The sequence below is a fragment of the Pyrus communis genome, chromosome 2 (assembly GCF_963583255.1).
Source record: "Pyrus communis chromosome 2, drPyrComm1.1, whole genome shotgun sequence".
Taxonomy (NCBI): domain Eukaryota; kingdom Viridiplantae; phylum Streptophyta; class Magnoliopsida; order Rosales; family Rosaceae; genus Pyrus; species Pyrus communis.
Window position 1 is genome coordinate 35,370,391 of NC_084804.1, and position 20,134 is coordinate 35,390,524.

Here is a 20,134-nt window from a genome sequence, read left to right on the forward strand (position 1 = left end):
ATGAAACCTCCTCTCAACAACACGAAGCCAAATTATTTGTTGTGGTCGTCTTCCTATTAAGTTTTGATTCTAGCTTTTGTGGTGCCATTTTTTGTAATATCCGTGCCGGTATCCAGTTTGGGCGTCACGAGTTTGCTCTCGTGGTCACGGAGATTTGGTAACGTATTGGAGACTGAAGACTATTCTTCTTCTTCTTCATCACTAGCTTTCTCTGCAACTGCAACACCACCAAGGCCGCCTCCTCAAGTTCTTGAAGCTGCTGCACAGGCTCATAACATCACTTCTTCCTCAAAACCAAATGAAAAAGTTGTCCCTCATCAAAATAATGTAAGATTTCTTTGTACTTTGTCTTTCATTTATTACAAGTGATATTACTACTCTAAGCTAGACTAGGAAGAGAGAGAGGTTCTGAACTCTAAACCAGGGATGCAGTGGGTTGAAGAGAAAGCTCTCCGCCACCATTGGCAATAAATGTATTTATTCAAGCTAACAAGAATCTCCTGTTTATCTAACGGCACTAGTTGTATGTACCGTAGGGAGAAAAACAAGGGATGGTGTGGATCAATGGTACAGAATCTGATGAAACCAATGGGACGTCCGCTATAATAACTAGTACACCAATAAAGAGATATAGCAGGTTGGAGAAACTTGAAGCAAATTTGGCCGGAGTTCGGGCTTCCATAAGAAAAGCTGCTCGAGTTCGAAATCTAACTTCTACCCATGAAGATCCAGACTATGTTCCTCATGGACCAATTTACAGGAATGCAAATGCTTTTCACAGGTACGTATAATCTTAACGATTATACCATATATAATCTCTCTCTCTCTCTCTCTCTCTGTAATAGTATTAGTACTAATATATAGGCAAAATTTCCACAAATACTCCATGGACTATAATGGGTACCCGCATATACCATCCGAACTAAAAGTCTTGACAATATATCAGTTAAACTTGTATTTTAGAGTGAATTAATGTACCACTTCCATTATTTTTAGGTAAAAAAATTTAGTTCAAACTTTCATGTGCAACACATGCGAGCCTTTTTTTCAGGCTATTTTTTTCACTTAAAAGACTCAGATGATTTAAGATAAAAATGTAGTTGATTAAAGTTCGTGGGTGGGACATATTATGCTTCCTTGAAGACAAGTTGTGATTAATGAAATTCTCACACAAGTTGTCTAGGGGTCTGGAAGTGGTGCATGAAAAAGTGCTCATACACACACATGATTGATGATATTTCTGACGGATATGGACAGAGGCGGTATATTCACATTAAATGTGGACTTTGTATGGTAAATAGACAAGACTTTTCATTTCGGTAACATTTAGAAGTTCATGTGGTGTTTGTGCAAATTTGTGATCCGCAAGATGATCACTGATTAAATATGGTACAATTTATTATCATCGAGCTATATCTATATTACTGCAGGAGTTACTTGGAGATGGAAAAACATTTCAAGATAATTTGTATACGGAGGAGAGCCACCAATATTTCACAACGGTCCATGCAAAAGCATATATTCGACAGAAGGGAGATTTATCCATGAAATGGAAATGGAGAATGTTTACAGAACAAGAGATCCAGATGAGGCCTTCGTTTATTTTCTTCCCTTTAGCGTGGTTATGTTGGTGCGGTACCTGTACGTGGCCGACTCCCATGACACTCAGCCCATCGGACGAGCTGTCATCGACTATGTCAACGTCATTTCTGATAAGCATCCCTTTTGGAATCGAAGCCTTGGTGCTGATCACTTTATGCTTTCTTGTCACGATTGGGTAACAACGAATCTTATATGTTCCTCCCAACCTTTTCCCTCTTTTTTCTTTCTTTTTCTTTCCCGTTTTATTTGTTTCTATATTTTTTTTATAAAATATAGTCCAATATATACGGTTAGTGATCACTTGATTAATTTACTGTTAATTATTTGCGCATTCCTTGACAGTTCAAATTTTTGTGTATTGTAGTTGTAAACATGATATTGGGTTTAGGTTACACGAGATCTTGGAACATCCAATCTTTCATCTTCTGTTTTTTTTATGTCTACGTGTCCGACTCTTCATCTACTGATGGGATTGCATATGAAGGCAGGTGTTCACTTGATATATATTGTTGGTCTTATTCTCTGGCTTACAAATAGAATAGTGGTACCAAACTAATTTGTTATGAATTGATTTTGTCTATGTACATATGCAGGGGCCGAGCACATCTGCTTATGTTCCTAATTTATACCACAACTCCATAAGAGTGTTATGCAACGCAAACACATCCGAAGGATTCAACCCTTCAAAAGATGTCTCATTTCCGGAAATCCATCTCTGAACGGGGGAAACCGAAGGACTTCTTGGTGGTCTCTCCCCATCCCGAAGGTCGATTCTTGCCTTCTTTGCAGGCCGGCTACACGGCCACATAAGGTACCTGCTTCTAAACGAATGGAAAGAAAAAGACCAAGACCTGCAAGTTTACGACCAACTCCCCAACGGAGTATCCTATGAATCAATGCTGAAGAAGATCAGGTTCCGCTTGTGCCCTAGTGGTTACGAAGTGGCAAGCCCGAGAGTGGTGGAAGCCATATACGCAGAGTGTGTTCCAGTGTTGATTTCGGACAGCTATGTTCCGCCGTTCAGCGATGTTCTGGAGTGGAAGTCGTTTTCTGCGCAAGTGCAAGTGAAGGACATACCAAACATCAAAAGGATACTGATGGGAATATCACAAAGTCAGTACCTGAGAATGCAGAGGAGGGTGAAACAGGTGCAGAGGCATTTTGTGGTGAACGGACCTTCCAAGAGATTCGATGTTTTCCATATGATTGTTCACTCCATTTGGCTCAGGAGGTTGAACATCCGCATTGAGGACGATCCAGTTGAGTAGAATCTTTTTCCTTCAGTATCATATATTACATGCATGGTAGTATGGTACATACCATGGGACTGTTAACAATTTTTCGTTTTTCCAATTGGGGAAAAGTTACAATAAAAAATAATAAATATATAAGGGCTTTTAGATCCATGTCAAAAAACATATGTTGTTTTTTGAGTGAGCCAATTATCTAATTACATATTTTTATACTAATTTGTCTTTAGATAAAAATATTTGAATTCATTAATTTTTGTGATAAAAGTAGATTATACAAAGAAAAAAACATGTAATACAATTAATTGTGTTATAGGGAGACTATGAACAGAAACTTATGATATACATAGATAAACAAGTAAACATGTGATAAAGGAGATAAAGTGTCATTGATCTGGGTAAAAAAAAAAAAAATATATATATATATATATATAGAAAACATAGAGGTAGATTAATAAAAAAAATCTATACGATAGGTAGATAAGAAATTAATATGAGATAGATTATAAAAATAAAAACTTGATATAGGTAGATAAGTATAATTACTCAGTAATACAGGTACAATAAAAACACATAAGAGTAGACTAATAAAAAACAAATTGTGATACATGTAGATAAACATCAACGAACCCCACACAATTAAGAAGGCTACCATAAGATTTATCAAAAATATTGTAAGTATGAGTATTGCGTTGTAGTGGTAGCGGTGGTTGCGATGGTGTTCATGACAATGCTAAACAAAGGCAACGCCGGTATGGTAATTGTGATTGTGATTGCTGTAGACATCGAAATTTCGGTGAAATGAATGTTAACCAATAATTAAAATTTCAACGCTTACGTGTCACATAAATTTTACATGTAGCGTGTGACTCAACGAAAAATCGAAATAAATTGGAAAGGTCATCAAATAGGACACGTGTCAATATCTGGCAGAAATGATTTATTTCATCTGATTATTTAAATCCAAAAATCAAGTTTTGGAATTCTATAAATAGGAGGCCAATGCATTCATTTCGAAGGGAAGAAAGAAGAGGAGGAAGGAAGAAAGAAAGGAAGAGGAGGGGAAGAAGAGAAAGAAAGAAGGAAATTTACATTACACCAAAACCTTGAGGCCCCTGGAAACTCTAAAGCTCTCAAGCAAATCCCGAAGGATCAAGAAAGCACTCTTCGTTCTTCGTCAAATCCTCCTTCAAGATCAAGCCCCAACGGCCCTTGAAGAACTTCCACCAACTCAAAATCAAGCCCCGACGGCCCCCTTGAAGAAAGTGTTCATCCGTTCATCCTTCAAGATCAAGCCCCAACGGCCCTTGAAGAACTTCCACCAACTCAAGATCAAGCCCCGACGGCCCCCTTGAAGAAAGTGTTCATCCGTTCATCCTAAGATCAAGCCCCAACGGCCCTTTGGATCAACAACCTCAACAAATCCACACATCCAATCGTTCTTCAAGATTAAGCCCAAAAGCCCTTGAAGATCCGCTCATCCATCAACCTTCAAGATCAAGCCCAAAAGCCCTTGAAGAAATCCATACATCCAGTCTTCAAGATCAAGCCCAAAAGCCCTCGAAGATCCGTTCATCAACTGTTCATCCCTAGATCAAGCCCCGACGGCCCTTTGGATCAACAGCTCATCCACAAACCTTCACCCTACGAAGATAGAATCAGAGGATCAAATTACAAAGAGATTGTAACCCCAAAATCAATACAAACAAAAAATATATTTTGTACACGTATTCTTGTTTCTTGTTGCAGGAAATTTTCGTGTTCACAAATTTGGCACGCCCAGTGGGACAATCTCTACCTCTCATCTCTGTCTCCGTTCAAGATATTCAAAGCACAGTCCATGGCTTCAAACAAAGAACAAGTCATGACTATCGGCACTACCTTCATTGAAAAACAGCTGGTTCAGATGAAGGAAACAATTGCAAGGCTGATAAAGACTGCAGTGGAGAAAAACTTGCAAACCGCCGGACTCATCAACCGTCTGGAGGCGCAACATGGTGTCATAGTGAAACCAAGCTCTCTTCCAACTAAGAGGACCGAAGAAGGCTTCAACCCAAATGCCTACGAACTCATGTCAAAGGCTGGGCATGACTTTGCTTCCTCTTCAAATCTTGGAAAGAAGGTTTCAAACACTGTCAACGAAAAAGATCGCGACCTCACCGAGACTCAAAAGAAGTTGAAGGAGCATGATTATGGAGTTGACAACAACAAGGCTGGACTTGGCTTCACACCAAATGCACCCGTGAAGATTTCAAGCAAAGTGAAGAAAGCTAGCGCTCAACACATCAGCGTGAGCATTGAACAAGACCAAGAAGAGCCTAAACCCTCCCCTCGGACGTCGGTCTTCGATAGGATGAGCCATTCAAGCTCCAGAACTTCAGTGCTTAATCGCATTGGTGGTCAAGACCGAACCTCTGTCTTCAAGAGGCTTAACGCGCCGACATCCCAAAGCTCTGTTATTGAAAGGTTGTTAAAGCCTAAGAAACAAAGCAACACAGCTATCTCTCCTCTGCGACGATCAGCTTCAGAAAGATTTGAAGATAATGGTAAGCTTTTTGGAAAGAGGAAGACAACACCAAAGGAAGAAAAGCTCGATGGGTTAGGAGAAAAAGACGACGCTCGAAGCTTGATTCCTTCAAGGATGAAGCGCCAAGCAATCCTAGAGGTCGACACAAAAGGACCACTGAAGGTAAGGAGGCGCATCATCGTCCACACTGGCAAATCTTCATGCCAACAAACCCAAGAGAACGGCATTGAAGAGGAGATCCAAGATGTTTTCTACATCACGGTTCAAGAAGGTAAAGAAGACGAAAGCCCGAAGAAATACTCAGAGTCCCTACTCTCCGACGCTGATCCGAGCGGCAGTACAACCATGCAAGTCATGACCACTGGAGCAACTTCAATCGAGGAGCAGCTAGCTCAGATGAATGAAGCAATCGCAAAGCTCACACGGACTGTGGAAGAGAAGGACTTGCAGATTGCCGCACTTGTCAACCAACTAGATGCGCTGCCCGACGTGAAAGTCGACCCAAATATTGGCCTATTAAAGAAAGAAGACGACGAAGAAGAGGAGCCACCAGCGGAGAAAGTTGAAGAGAAGCCGAAGCTAGACCAAGCAACGGCATTCATGGGATCTCTCTCTATCCAGCAGCTACAGGAGATGATCGCAAGCACTGTCAAGACACAGTACGAAGGAAGCTCGCATGACTCCGTACTGTACTCAAAGCCTTACTCCAAGAAGATTGATGCTTTGAAGATGCCAAGGGGTTATCAGCCTCCAAAATTCATGCAGTTCGATGGAAAAGGCAACCCGAAGCAACATGTCGCCCATTTCATTGAAACTTGCAACAATGCTGGGACAGAGGGAGACTACCTCGTCAAACAGTTCGTGCGTTCGCTAAAAAGTAACGCTTTTGACTGGTACACTGACCTCGAACCTGAGTCTATCAACAGTTGGGACCAGCTAGAAAGGGAATTCCTCAACCGCTTCTACAGCACTCGCCGTACTGTAAGCATGCTAGAGCTGACCAGTACGAAACAGTGGAAAGATGAACCTGTCGTCGATTACATAAATAGATGGCGTTCTTTAAGTCTGGATTGCAAAGATCGGCTTTCTGAAACCTCCGCCATTGAGATGTGCGTTCAAGGCATGCAGTGGGGACTACACTACATCCTTCAAGGCATCAAACCACGAACATTTGAGGAGTTAGCCACCCGCGCCCATGATATGGAGTTAAGCATCACCCGTCATGGGAAGAAAGAACAGATCGCCGACTACAAGAATGACAAAGTTTTGGGGCCAAAGGTGGATAAGGCTGCGTGGAAACCCACCAAGGAAGCAATGACGGTCAACACAACTCCAGTCAAAATCCATACACGAGGCAAGGCAATTCAAACCGAAGCTTTTCGTGATCAAGAGATACGTAGACGCACTTTGAAGGAGCTTGAGGAGAAGACTTATCCATTCCCCGACTCTGACGTGGTTGCTATGTTGAAAGACTTGCTTGACAAAAAGGTGATCGACCTACCTGAGTGTAAACGGCCAGAAGATATGAACCGTATTGACAGTCCAAGGTACTGTAAATTCCATCGCTTCATTAGTCATCCGACGGAAAAGTGCTTTGTGCTAAAAGATCTCATCATGAAGTTGGCTCAGAAGGGGATCATCGAGCTAGATCTTAATGATGTGGTGAAGTCAAACTATACCACTGTCACTTCTGGCTCTTTGAACTCAAAATCTTCACCTCAACCGCTGGGGGCATGCTCCAAAACCATGTCAGTCAAGTCAAGTGAAGTTGAAGGATGGACTTATGTCACTCCAAAGAAAATGCACAAGAAACATAGGTCTCCTCCACAAGTTCACCAATCGGAAAGGGGGCAAAGCAGCTACCGTCAACCTTCAAAGCTACATGAAAGTATTGAGGATGATGAAGTTATGACACAAAGATCGGCCGTTGCCATCACGATGCGCGATTTCTTCCCCAAAGACTTCTTCAATCACTCAGTCAAGACTTCTTGCTATAAAGATTGCAAGGAATGCCTCTCTAAGATCGTTTGACAAATTCCAAAAGCTCCTCGTTCGCACGAGCCTAAAAGGCGACAACCAAACGCTCCTGGCCCGCAAGAGCATAAACTGTGTACGGCAAAATCATCACCAAAATCATCATCAAAAATCATCACTCATTTGAACTACGTTACGACTTGATCTCTTCTTTGAAAGAGTACGTAGGCAGCTCGAACATTCAACTTTGAGTTCAGTCATATCAAAATAAAAAATAAGGGTTGTATTAAAGACTTACAAATAAAAGTCAGTTTTATTACAAGGAAAAAATATTATTTTTTTTTTTAAAAAAAAAAATTACATATTCTTTGTATAAATATATATATATATATATATAGACACCTACAAGTGGTCATTGTCCACTTCAAAAAAAAAAAAAAAAAAAAAAACAGAAGGAAATATATACAATATATATACAAATCCAGGCCCTCATCAAAGTCCAAAGGCAGATTCTCTCTCCCTTCCCTTCCTGAGGTACCCTCTGAGATTTCTCTCTCCAATCTCATTGTACCTTCACACCCTATAGAAAAAAAAAAAAAAAAAAAAAAAAAAAAAAAAAAAATCTTCAGAAAATCTCCCAAAAATGTCGTTCACAAGCAGCAGCGCCCTGATTCCCACCAAATCCGGCTTCGTTCAAGGTCAGTCTCTCTTACCCTCTTCCAGAACTCACCAACCCTCTCTGCCCATCAAGTCCGTCTGGCCAATCGTCGCCGTCCACGCCGCCGAGCCAGCCAAGAACCCAGTTGTCTCCGATAAGCCGCCGAAGCAGCAGGCTGCTCAGACGGCGTCTTCTTCTTCTTTGGCGACGAAGCACAATGCAGTTCCGGCGAAATGGAGCTTGGAGACATGGAAATCTAAGAAGGCGCTGCAATTGCCGGAGTACCCGAATCAGGAAGATCTCCAGTCGGTGCTTCGAACCCTCGTTGAAGCCCAAATCCGGGCCCAGGCACAGCTTCGACATCGCTTCCGTTTCTGCACCACATCTTCTTCTCTCCTTCTGCTTTACTCTCCTCTCTCTCCCATCAATCGATGGAATCCATGGCTATTCCCCCCAAATCTCAATTCCGACGCAGCCCAGTTCAGCGTCATCCACTCATTGGATCCCCGAACGCGCTCGTTCACTCACTCGCTCAAAAATGGTGAGTCGACTCGTTCTCGCGTTCGCACTCGAACTCCGAGTTCGAGGATTACTCGGCTGAAGACGACGGCGGTTTGACCACACCTAAGGCCTCCTCCGTCTATGCCGGTGACGTCGACGAGCTTCTCCAGCGCGGCGATTCGTCTACACCAACTGCAGCTCCTCGGCCCAAGTCACCATCTTCTGCAACTTCTGCAACTTCTGCTTCTGCTTCTCTCATAAGCGCTTTTGAGCTCAAAAGGGTCACTGAGAAAGTGTTGCTGTCTGGAATGGCTCCCAGGTTGAGCTCCTGAGGAACATTAGAAACCAGAAAATGATGCGGTCGTATTCACATTCAAGGGTGAAAACCCTTCAGCGGGAGTAAGCGATCAACTCTTCAGTGAGCACGACATGTTATCTGGAGCTTCAATCTTCAACATGAAACGATTAATTGGTAGGGTTGACACCGATCCAGTTGTTCAGTGAAGCAAAAGCCTTCCTTTTTTGGTTCAAACATTGGGCATAAGGGTGCGTCCACTGATCGCAGCCTTGGTGAACAATGTATGGAAATCCACCACTCCTGAAGAAGTTCTGGCAATATTTTTTGTGGAACTCAAGGCAATGGCAGAAATCCAGCTAAAGCGGCCCATAAAGAATGTTGTTCTCACCATTCCAGCTTCATTCAGCCGATTCCAGCTGACTCGTATTGAAAGAGCTTGTGCCATGGCTAGGCTTCATGTACTCAGACTGATGCCTGAACCAACTGCTGTCGCGCTGTTATACGCGCAACAGATTTCAAATCAGAACGTAAACACCGGATCTGAGAAGATTGCTCTAATCTTCAACATGGGTGCTGGATACTGTGATGTAGCTGTTACTGCTACAGCTGGAGGAATTTCCCAAATAAAAGCCTTAGCAGGATCTGCCATTGGAGGGGAAGACTTGCTTCAGAGTATGATGCGCCATCTGTTGCCAGATTCCGAGACTCTTTTAACTAGCCACGGACTTGATGACATAAAGTCAGTTGGCATACTTCGAGTTGCAACACAGGAGGCAATCCACAATCTCTCCTCCCAAACTAGTGTGCAGATTGATGTTGACTTGGGAAATGGGACAAAATATGTAAGGTTGTGGATCGGGAGGAATTTGAGGAAGTTAACCGAGCAGTGTTTGATAAGTGTGCGAGCCTCATAAGCCAGTGCTTGCATGATGCAAAGGTTGATACCGAGAAATCGAGACAGTTGTGGCTTAAATGATATCGACAAAGCATGGAAAATGATGGAAATTGCAAAGTCAATAATGGACGCTGGTAAAAAGTGCAGCGGCCCGTCAACACAACAAGTGATTCAAGAAAACGAACTAATGTAAATCCTTGTTTTGGTACATCAAGTCAAGCGCAATCCTCATCTTCCGCAGGGTATTATCGACCAATAAATCAAGTTGGTTGTGGAACACGTGACATTAAGTCGAAACAGCACGTTCATACAAACACTGGCAGCAGCAGTGGCGTCCAGCACCCAAAACTTCTTTTTAGAATGTCAAGTGCTTCAAAAGAAGCAACAAATGTAACATCGAGTCTTGATATTTTGAGAAGCCAACAACTTGGAGCCTGCGATCGGAGAAGAAACCATCATCCTCCATGTTTGAACAAGTGGAGGAGAAGAACCCATCGTGCCCAGCGATGGTCCCGAAACCCGCCGATGATGCAAGGACGGTTTCGAACAAAACAACAGCAGTGACGGACGAACAAGCAGCAGCCTTTCCTTCTTTGCATAACGCTGCAGCAACCGCCGACGTCAGGCAGAAGCCCAAACAGAGACAGCAGCTGCGCCATGTCTTTGCCGTCATCAACACCCTGCAACTTGTGATGTCCAACAGAGATTTCACCAAAACACAGCAGCAAACCGTCTTCCCACAGCTTCCTGCAGCCTCTTGGGTGTCTAAAGAAGTTTTTTTTCGACATCTCTCTCTCTTTTCAGAGATGCAATGGAGAAGAAGCCATCACTCTGCACGTTTGAACAAGTAGGGAAGAGGAACCCAACATGCCCAGCTATGGTCCCAAACTTCTGTCGGTCGACGGGCCATGGTCGTCTTCAAAAGCTTTTTGGTGTTCTTCATTGAGACAGAAACCCGAAGAAAGCCCAGCCAAAGAAGAATGGGCGCTAGTGGTTGCTGACCAAGTTTCATTCGAATTCCAGCTTCAATTAGGAATTGAAAAAAAAAAAAAAAAAAAAAAAAAAAAAAAAAAAAAAGCTCCAACAAACAAAGATGATTCGTGATGTTAGTCGAAGACCCTTCTGCCGCATCTCAACCTGCAGCATATGGACAAGGATTTCTGATCCACTAACTACCTCAAGCTCCTCACTCCGGCCACCGTGGTCGAAATCGGCGAAGAACTTCAGTGACCGCTGTCAAACGACTAGCCGATCGTGAAGCTCGACGCTTTGCACTACTTCAAGCTCTGGCTGCTTCTGCACCTCCGTCATGGCTGCTGCCTTTGAATGTGATCAACAAAATCAAAGTTTGTCAACTCACACCCAAAGATCTCATCCGTCTGCTTGCCTCTGCTGCTGCCTTTGAATGGGATTGACAAAATCAAAGTTTGTCAACTCACACTCAAAGACTTTCTCCGTCTCTTACCTCCTACTACTCCAAGCTCCCGGCTCCAAGCTCGACCCCGTGCCCTTCATTGCTGAAGCACCGGTATCCCGAAGCTCTGCTCCATCTTCTGCCCATCATCAAAATATATATAAAAAAAAATAATAATAATAAAAAAAAAAAAAAAAAAGAGAAGGGAAAAGAAGACTAATGATGAAAGACATAAAAAATTATAAAGAAAGGTAATGGTGGAAGACATAAAAAAAGATAATGGTGGAATCCATCAGCCCATTTTGAAAAGAAGAGTAAAAAAATTAGAAAAAAATAAATAAATAAATATATATATATATATATATATATATATATAATAAAAACAATGATGGTGCTTCTGGAACCATGTGCAAAAAGAAAAAAAATATATATATATAAAATAAAAAGAAAGAAAAAATGATGGTGCTTCTGGCACCATCTGAAATATATATATATATATATATATATATATATAAAAGCTTCACCACCACCGAAAGTAAAGAAAAGAAAATATAAAAAAATAAAAAGGCAGTAATGATGATGTTGGGAAGTAATAATGATGTTGGGAAATGATGATGATGTTGGGAAGCACTGTAAAATGCCAACTGTTTAAAATAGCAGATTGGAGGGCATGCCAACTGTTTAAATTAGCAGATTGGAGGGCATTCGGCTCTCACAATGCCAAAAGCTGAAACCACTCACAATGGCAAGCTACTGTTAGCAAGTCAAGAAGAAAATAAGGAGAAGGTGGTACATGGCACCACTTGCAAAAGTGTGTTTAAAAAAAAAAAAAGGGAAATAACACATCTTGGTGATATATATGTTTTATCTGTATTTAGCACAATACACTAAAGCATGTCCATTAATCTCCAAGAAATTACAAGTGTGTACAAAAAAAAAAAAAAAAAAAAAAAAAAAAAAAAAGATGGAGCTTTCACAAAGGATGTTCACGTGAAGCCCCATTACTTGGCAAAACTCTAGAAGCGGAAGGCATCGGAGCGGGAGGCATTGAAGCTAGAGCATTCCAGGCCTCAATACTGGGTGGAACGTTAGATGACCCAGGAAAAAGATGCCTCTGGAAGAAAGTCGCAAGCCTGTGACGGTCACTTTGACGGTCACTTTGCATTCGACCATTGGATTCTTGCAGCTCATCAAGCTTCCTCTTCATGCCCGACGAATAGTTATTTGCAAGCACATGCAAACTTCTATTCTCGTACTTAAGCAGTTTGATCTCTTGCTTAAGACTTTCCACCTCCGCCATCAAGGATTCAACTTGGCGGGAGCGAGCAAGTAGGCGTTGGCCCATGTTGGACACAGAGCCTGCGCACTGAACACTAAGAGCGAGGGACTCTTGAACGGCCAACTCATCGGACCGTCCTGAAAGCAGCCGACTATCTTCAGGAGTGAGGAGGTTCCTAGCTACTATCGTAGCTGTTGTTGCGTCCTTCATCACAGAGTCTTCACCTGTAAGAGGACCGTTAGAAGATAAAAAAGAAGGGCGCCATACATTACCTTGACGGGGCACAACCGGATCGCTGCTGAGACTCAAATCTAAGCAAAGGTTCGATGAGTTAGTCATTTTTCAAAGGTGTTCAAAGAGAAGGGATATAAAAAAAATTTCAAAGGGTCGGAGACAATTTTTCAAGAATGGGCAATCTTCAGAGTGTGAATGTTGGGGTGATCAATACCGCTATAAAAAGCCAAGGCGACACGACCACCGATTCAAAAATCTGGATTTTCCTGCGTGAAGTTCGGCGACGCGTTCGCAGCTTTTCAGAAAACGCGTTCAACTTTGTCAAAAGATATCTGACAAAGTCGAAAACACGTGGAGGCCATCATCGCGACTACACGTCTTTAGCCGACAAGCGCAAAGTTCGGCGACGCTTTCTCTGCTTTTCAGAAAACGCGTGCAACTTTGTCAAAAGTGGCGCTCGTTCAGAAATCGAAGAGGCGTCGTTCAGATATCGAAGAGACGTTTGTCGACAAGGGTAAAAGAACGGTACCACCACTTGCTATTAAGAAATCCCTATATGTGTCGACCTTCGTCTCTTATGGCAAGGCAGACCTGAAGAAAATGCCCAACTCTTCCTCACCTCTGAGGGCGCACTCCCAGCAAAGCCTCTTGAAATACTCAATTTTTTCTCCCCCAAACAAGATACCAGATACCTGGAGTACAGATGACCCAGGAGGAAACGGTAGATCGAAGCATGTGGAGACAAGCACAACAAATACATGTGCCGATTCATTCACCGCTTCTTCAAAAGCAAAGGTATCTCATATCATCAAGGACGAAAGCATAGGTATCTCATATCATGCTTTTTCCCTATCTTTTCCTTTGCCCTTGTTCTCACCTGCCAAGACAAGGACAGAGAAAGCAATATGTCGGAACCTCCACTCAAACCAGTTGCCACCAAGGAGTGAAGCACCATTTAAATGCAAAGGTTGCATTCAACTCCTGCATCAGAGGACAAATACTACAAGAGAAGATGCTAAACCTGCATAAGGAAATACCACTTCTGCAAAGGGTGCAAGTAAGGCAAGTGAAAATGATACATCGAAGCATGTGGAGATAAACACAACAAATATATGTGCTGATTCATTCGCTGCTTCTTCAAAAGCAAAGGTATCTCATATCATGCTTTTTCCCTGTCTTTTCCTTTGTCTTTGTTATTACTCGCATGGCAAAGTGAAAGAGAGCAGTCAGCGGCACTTGGAGTCAGTCTTCCGATATGGAACCGACTACCTGGAATCTATTCCTGATTGCTTACCTAGTATTGCTCTCGAGTAGTCATCTTCAACGGTTGATACACTGCCAGAGAAGGGACAAGGAAACCTCAATCTTTCCAACCCTCTTCAATACGAATTGGAAAGATTGAACAAAGAAACAGGGCAGCACCTCCACCTTGTACTTGCCTGCCATATCCTGAAACCGCTCGTAGACCTTCGGGGGGAGACCAAAAGAATCCTGCTGCCCAGTTCAAGAGTAGCACAAAGGAAAATCAACGAGCGGAGGTGGCCAGAAGAATCCTGCTGCCCAGTTCAAGAGTAGTACAAAGGAAAATCAACGAGCGGAGGAGACCAGAAGAATCCTCCAGCCCAGTTCAAGATCAAGCCTCAATGGCCCTTGAAGAAATCACAAGTCCGATTCAAAATCAAGTGTTCACCACCCTTGAATCAAATTCAACTCCATATAAAAGGAGCAAGTTCAGACCTTCGGAGGAGACCAAAAGAATCTCCAGCCCAGTTCAAGGTTAAGCCTGTGGAAAATCAACGATTGGAAGAAACCAGAAAATCTTCCAGTCGAACTCAAGATCAAGCCTCGATGGCCCTTGAAGAAATTTCCAGCCCAATTCAAGATCAAGCCCCGACGGCCCTTGGATCGACATCTGCATTAAAGAACTTCAAAACGCATCTCATACATGTGACAAGCACATGTCAACGACGCGCCTTGAAGTGGGGGCATTTGTAGACATCGAAATTTCGGTGAAATGAATGTTAACCAATAATTAAAATTTCAACGCTTACGTGTCACATAAATTTTACATGTAGCGTGTGACTCAACGAAAAATCGAAATAAATTGGAAAGGTCATCAAATAGGACATGTGTCAATATCTGGCAGAAATGATTTATTTCATCTGATTATTTAAATCCAAAAATCAAGTTTTGGAATTCTATAAATAGGAGGCCAATGCATTCATTTCGAAGGGAAGAAAGAAGAGGAGGAAGGAAGAAAGAAAGGAAGAGGAGGGGAAGAAGAGAAAGAAAGAAGGAAATTTACATTACACCAAAACCTTGAGGCCCCTGGAAACTCTAAAGCTCTCAAGCAAATCCCGAAGGATCAAGAAAGCACTCTTCGTTCTTCGTCAAATCCTCCTTCAAGATCAAGCCCCAACGGCCCTTGAAGAACTTCCACCAACTCAAAATCAAGCCCCGACGGCCCCCTTGAAGAAAGTGTTCATCCGTTCATCCTTCAAGATCAAGCCCCAACGGCCCTTGAAGAACTTCCACCAACTCAAGATCAAGCCCCGACGGCCCCCTTGAAGAAAGTGTTCATCCGTTCATCCTAAGATCAAGCCCCAACGGCCCTTTGGATCAACAACCTCAACAAATCCACACATCCAATCGTTCTTCAAGATTAAGCCCAAAAGCCCTTGAAGATCCGCTCATCCATCAACCTTCAAGATCAAGCCCAAAAGCCCTTGAAGAAATCCATACATCCAGTCTTCAAGATCAAGCCCAAAAGCCCTCGAAGATCCGTTCATCAACTGTTCATCCCTAGATCAAGCCCCGACGGCCCTTTGGATCAACAGCTCATCCACAAACCTTCACCCTACGAAGATAGAATCAGAGGATCAAATTACAAAGAGATTGTAACCCCAAAATCAATACAAACAAAAAATATATTTTGTACACGTATTCTTGTTTCTTGTTGCAGGAAATTTTCGTGTTCACAATTGCTATTGCGATAGCGCTTGTGCTTGTGCTTGTGCTTCAGAGTGTACACAAAAATCATCCAACCTAATATAGATTACCAAACATGAAACATGTACAAGTCCTTTCAATATAACAGAATAAAATTGAAAGATCACATATATATATAGGTAACTTAATATAACACGTTTTATACTACAGCAGAAAGAAGTCTGGTAAAATAAAAAAATAAAAAAAAAGGACCACATGCACAAGTATATCTATTCAAAGTTAAAAAAAAAAAAAAAAATTAAAAAGAGAAATAACACAAGAGGCCCGTCATAGTAAAATAATGTTTTCATGAAAGCGGATTACCATCGGGGACATCATCAAGCATGGAAGTACCCGACGTGAAGTTTCGACCCAGCAAACATTGCACGAGATTTCGAACAAACAATGGTGTTCAAGGAGAAAGATGAACACAATAAAAAAAAACAAGAGAGATGGACACAAAATCAAAGTTTGAATGAGCAAATGGCGTTCCAGCGAGGGAGAAATAGAAGAAGAAGACAGAGAGACCATATTTTCTACGAAAGAAGTGAAAATTAAGGGATTAGTTCAAATCTTACAATTGAAGAATACGTCCAAATATCAATCCCTATAATGAAGAGATTACGTGCATTTACACATTCATAATAACTTAAAGCATCTTCAAATAACAAGTTAAAATTGCCAAATAAACATACAACATTAAAAAATGGCAGCAAAATCTTCATCTGAGCCTTCAGTTGCTTACGTGGAGCTAAGTAATTGAAGGCAAAGCCATATGCTGTCTTTTTTTATAGCTGTTGTCGAATTGATTTAATGTTTTTTTTTTAATAGGTGTGATGCAATTCATAATATATGTTGTTATGTATTTCAAGTATTTGATTCGTTGTCTCAATAATTGAACCCCACAAAGAGACGAAAAAACTTGTAGAATTGTTTTAGGGTGGATGAAGTGGAAGAGTGCATTGGGTGGGATGTGCAACCATCGTATAAGCTCAAAGGAAAATTTTGTAGGACGGCAATAAGGCCAGCAATGCTTTATGACATGGAATGTTGGGCGGTCAAGCATCAAACAGGATCAAGAACGAGGATATTCAAGGTAAACTAGGAGTAGCCGAAATTGAAGATAAGATGAGAGAAAATCAATTAAGGTGATTTGGACATGTGAAACGAAGACCTACAGACACTTCCGTTAGAAGATGCGATTACGAGATAGAGGCTCAGGGCCAAAAGGTAGAGGAAGAATTGGAAAGAGACTCTAAGAAAAGACTTGGAGTACTTGGATCTAACAGAAGACATGGCACGAAACCGAGCCCAAGGGCATTCTAGGATTTATACAGCCGACCCCAATTAGTGGGATAAGGCTTTGATGTTATTGTTGTTTATTCTAGGCCTATTTTACTACGTGAAATGAGAGGGAGAGGGTCGTGGTAGACAAAGAGAGAAGAGAGAGCTTGTTGATTTTGTGGTGATTATTTCCTACCCCATTGTGCATTATTTATAGTAGTGAGGGAGAAAATCTTACTCTCTAAGGAGTACAATTCCAACTAGAAACTATCTAACAGATATTATAGAATCCTACTAGGATGTACACAATCACACTCCTAAAGAACTTGGAACTACAATACTTCCCCTTGAGTGTGTAAATCCTCAAATAAAAGTCGCATCTGCTTTTGGCAGTAACTACATTTGGTGAGGTGTCATGGCAATGGATTTGCTTGACGTCAATCTTTTGATGCTCTTGTTACCGATATGAGAAGAACAATTTTGGTGCAATATGCTTGGTGTTGTCTCATTTAATGTATCACTTATTGGTCTGGTCAATATAGGTAGCATCTTTAGTTATAGGGACATTAACGTCCAAGAAAGTCTGCAAGTGATTCAAATATGCTTGACAACGGTTCTCAACCAAAAACATTCACACGTAGCTTCATGTAGGGCGAGAATTTCAACATGGTTCAAAAAACTCGCAACTAAGGTCTACTTGGTTGACCTCTAATAGTAAAGATATAACTCGTTGAGAAAGTGCTTTTTACGGATCAGACGAATAACCTACATCAGCATAACCAACAATGGCTCAACAATTGTTAAGCGTCTTTCTTCCCAAGCTCGTCCGCATGTAATAATGGGTGCAAAAATTGTAAAACCCCAAAAGCAGCTTATGCATCATTGCAGGAAAACCAACTGACAACCACACAAGGAAATGGCCAACAACATCTAAGAGAGGCAATTGTATGCTAGAGTTTTCTCCTCACTATGTTGATCTGCAGTTGCATCCAATTTATTCAAATCAATACAAATCCCAAAATTGAAAACTCAAAGTATTCGATTACCCAATTCTCTTCAAAATTGAAAGCCCAATTCTCTTTAAATGTTGCTAGTATTGCAGGTTCTGGTAGCGTGGTTGGAGGCAAGAGAAAAGGTGGGTTTCTGTGGTGGTTACCGAATCGGGGCAGAATGGGAATTGTCGGAGGTGGTTTTTTTTTTTTTTTTTTTTTTTTTTTTTTTTTTTTTTAGTTGACGTTGCATTGGGCTTGTTTATTCATAGCCATCTGGAGGAGTTCGTCCTCTTTTAGGTCATCACTGTCGCTAGTTGGGAGGGATCTCGAGTTGAGAAGAAATAGTGATGGTCAAAGTCCAGATATACCTCGAATTGGGACTGGAAGAGACGATCGAGAGATGGAGACATTAGGGGTAGCTCGATTGAGCTGAGGATGGAGAATGAGGGAGCTTGACTGATGACAAAAATGAAGTTGGCTAGCAAATGTGATACGATTCTAACTTCATTGACTCTAAGAGAGACAAAGACTCTGATTAGGTGTGAATCAATGGTGGAAATTAAATCAATGGTAGAAACAGTTCTAGTCAGGCCCCCATTTTCTCAGATTTTTGGACCCGCCCGTTTGTGTTTAGATTTTTTGGTCTACCCCAACCTGCGGGTCCAAGACACGTTTGCCCACCCCTAACTGCAACTATCAAAAATCTGACATGTGATTTTTTTTATTAACATGCATGAGCAAAATTCATTATTCACATATCCTTGACTAATCAAATACTCACTCAGATGGTTATACCACATCCACCCAGATTGTTTCAATCCTTAAAATGAACGCCTCAAACTAATCAAAATGGTGTTTCGTGGTCTAAAATTATTTGATCCAGTCAATATAAGTCCTTCGGGAACTTTCATGCAGATTTCTCTGTATTAAGATTCCCATAAAGATACGCAATTACCACTTCCATAAACTACATATTCAGTTTTTAGAGACTACCAAACTGATAAGGTAGCAAAACATTATAATGCCTCTTACGAGGGAATACGTCTTCATGTAATCAATCCCAGGGCATTGAGAGAAACCTTGCGCCATGATGCATGCCTTATGTCGCACTATATCATTCTTCTCATTAAGCTTCTTTACGAAAACCCACCTATAACCAACAAGCTTCATATGTAAAGGTGTAGGAACTACAAGCTCAAACACTTTACGTTTCGCAAGTGAATCAAGTTTGACTTGGATTGCTTGTTTCCAATCTAACCAATCAGTTCTACGTCGACGTCATCAACGGTAAGTTCAATATCATTGCTCATCATGATATTAGTAGCTACTGTGTATGCAAATGCATTATCGACTATCATCTCATTCTAATTCCAAACCTCATCCAAACTAGCATAATGGATTGCAATCTCATGATTCTCGGGAGGCAGATTTGTCTCTTCCAAATCGGTTCCATAATCCAAAATAACCTCATACGTTGGAATGGTTCGATAGGCCATGGTCAGATTCAAACTAGTTTCACTAGGGTGTGTTGTATGTTTTCTCTTCCAGATTTTGAATTCTTTACACTAACAGGTCTGCCACGCTTCAGGGTACAAGCAAATGATTAACTAGTTGCCAATGTACTAGGCCATGTAGCAAATGTGGCTAGTTCGAAGGCAATGTTTCGACGTAAATGAGGTACATCTTAGGGGTGGGTTCAAAAAACCAAAAACCAAATCGAACCGAAGCCCCAAAAAAACAAAACTGAAACTGCCGAACTAAACCGAAAAAAAAAAACCATATATAAATTCCTAAAAAATATGTTGGTGTCAAGGTTCCTGACCTCCAAGTTGGGATTGTTGCTTCAAGTCAACTTGACTATAGTCTTTGTATTGTTATAATTGTACCAGTAAGTTATTTATAGGTTTCTAATATTTAATGCTTTATAAAATTTCTTAAGTTTACAAACCCTAGTTGTCACTCACTCCCATTTCAATTTTCACCTTTTCTTAAACACACTCTCTGTCCCCTTTCCGCTGCTTCCTCTCTCTCTCTCTCTCTCTCATCTTCAGTTTTACCTCGGCAAGAGAAGAAGAGACAACATGGTGGCTCTGAACCAAAGTCGTTAATCTCCAATCTCCGTTTGTTGGTTTTATTTCTTTTTCAGTTTATGGGTTTTTAATTTTATGGTTACCCATTTGAAATTTATGTAATTTAAGGTGGAAAAATTTGTATTTTTCTCTGAATATTTTTTGGAAT

At 41.4% G+C, this 20,134-nt stretch overlaps 2 pseudogenes; both read left to right on the forward strand.

The window, feature by feature from the left end:
* On the forward strand, positions 1-2,991 carry LOC137722416 (probable glycosyltransferase At5g03795; annotated as a pseudogene).
* Positions 2,992-7,996: 5,005 nt separating this feature from the next.
* On the forward strand, positions 7,997-9,788 carry LOC137725116 (heat shock 70 kDa protein 8-like; annotated as a pseudogene).
* Positions 9,789-20,134: the final 10,346 nt, after the last annotated feature.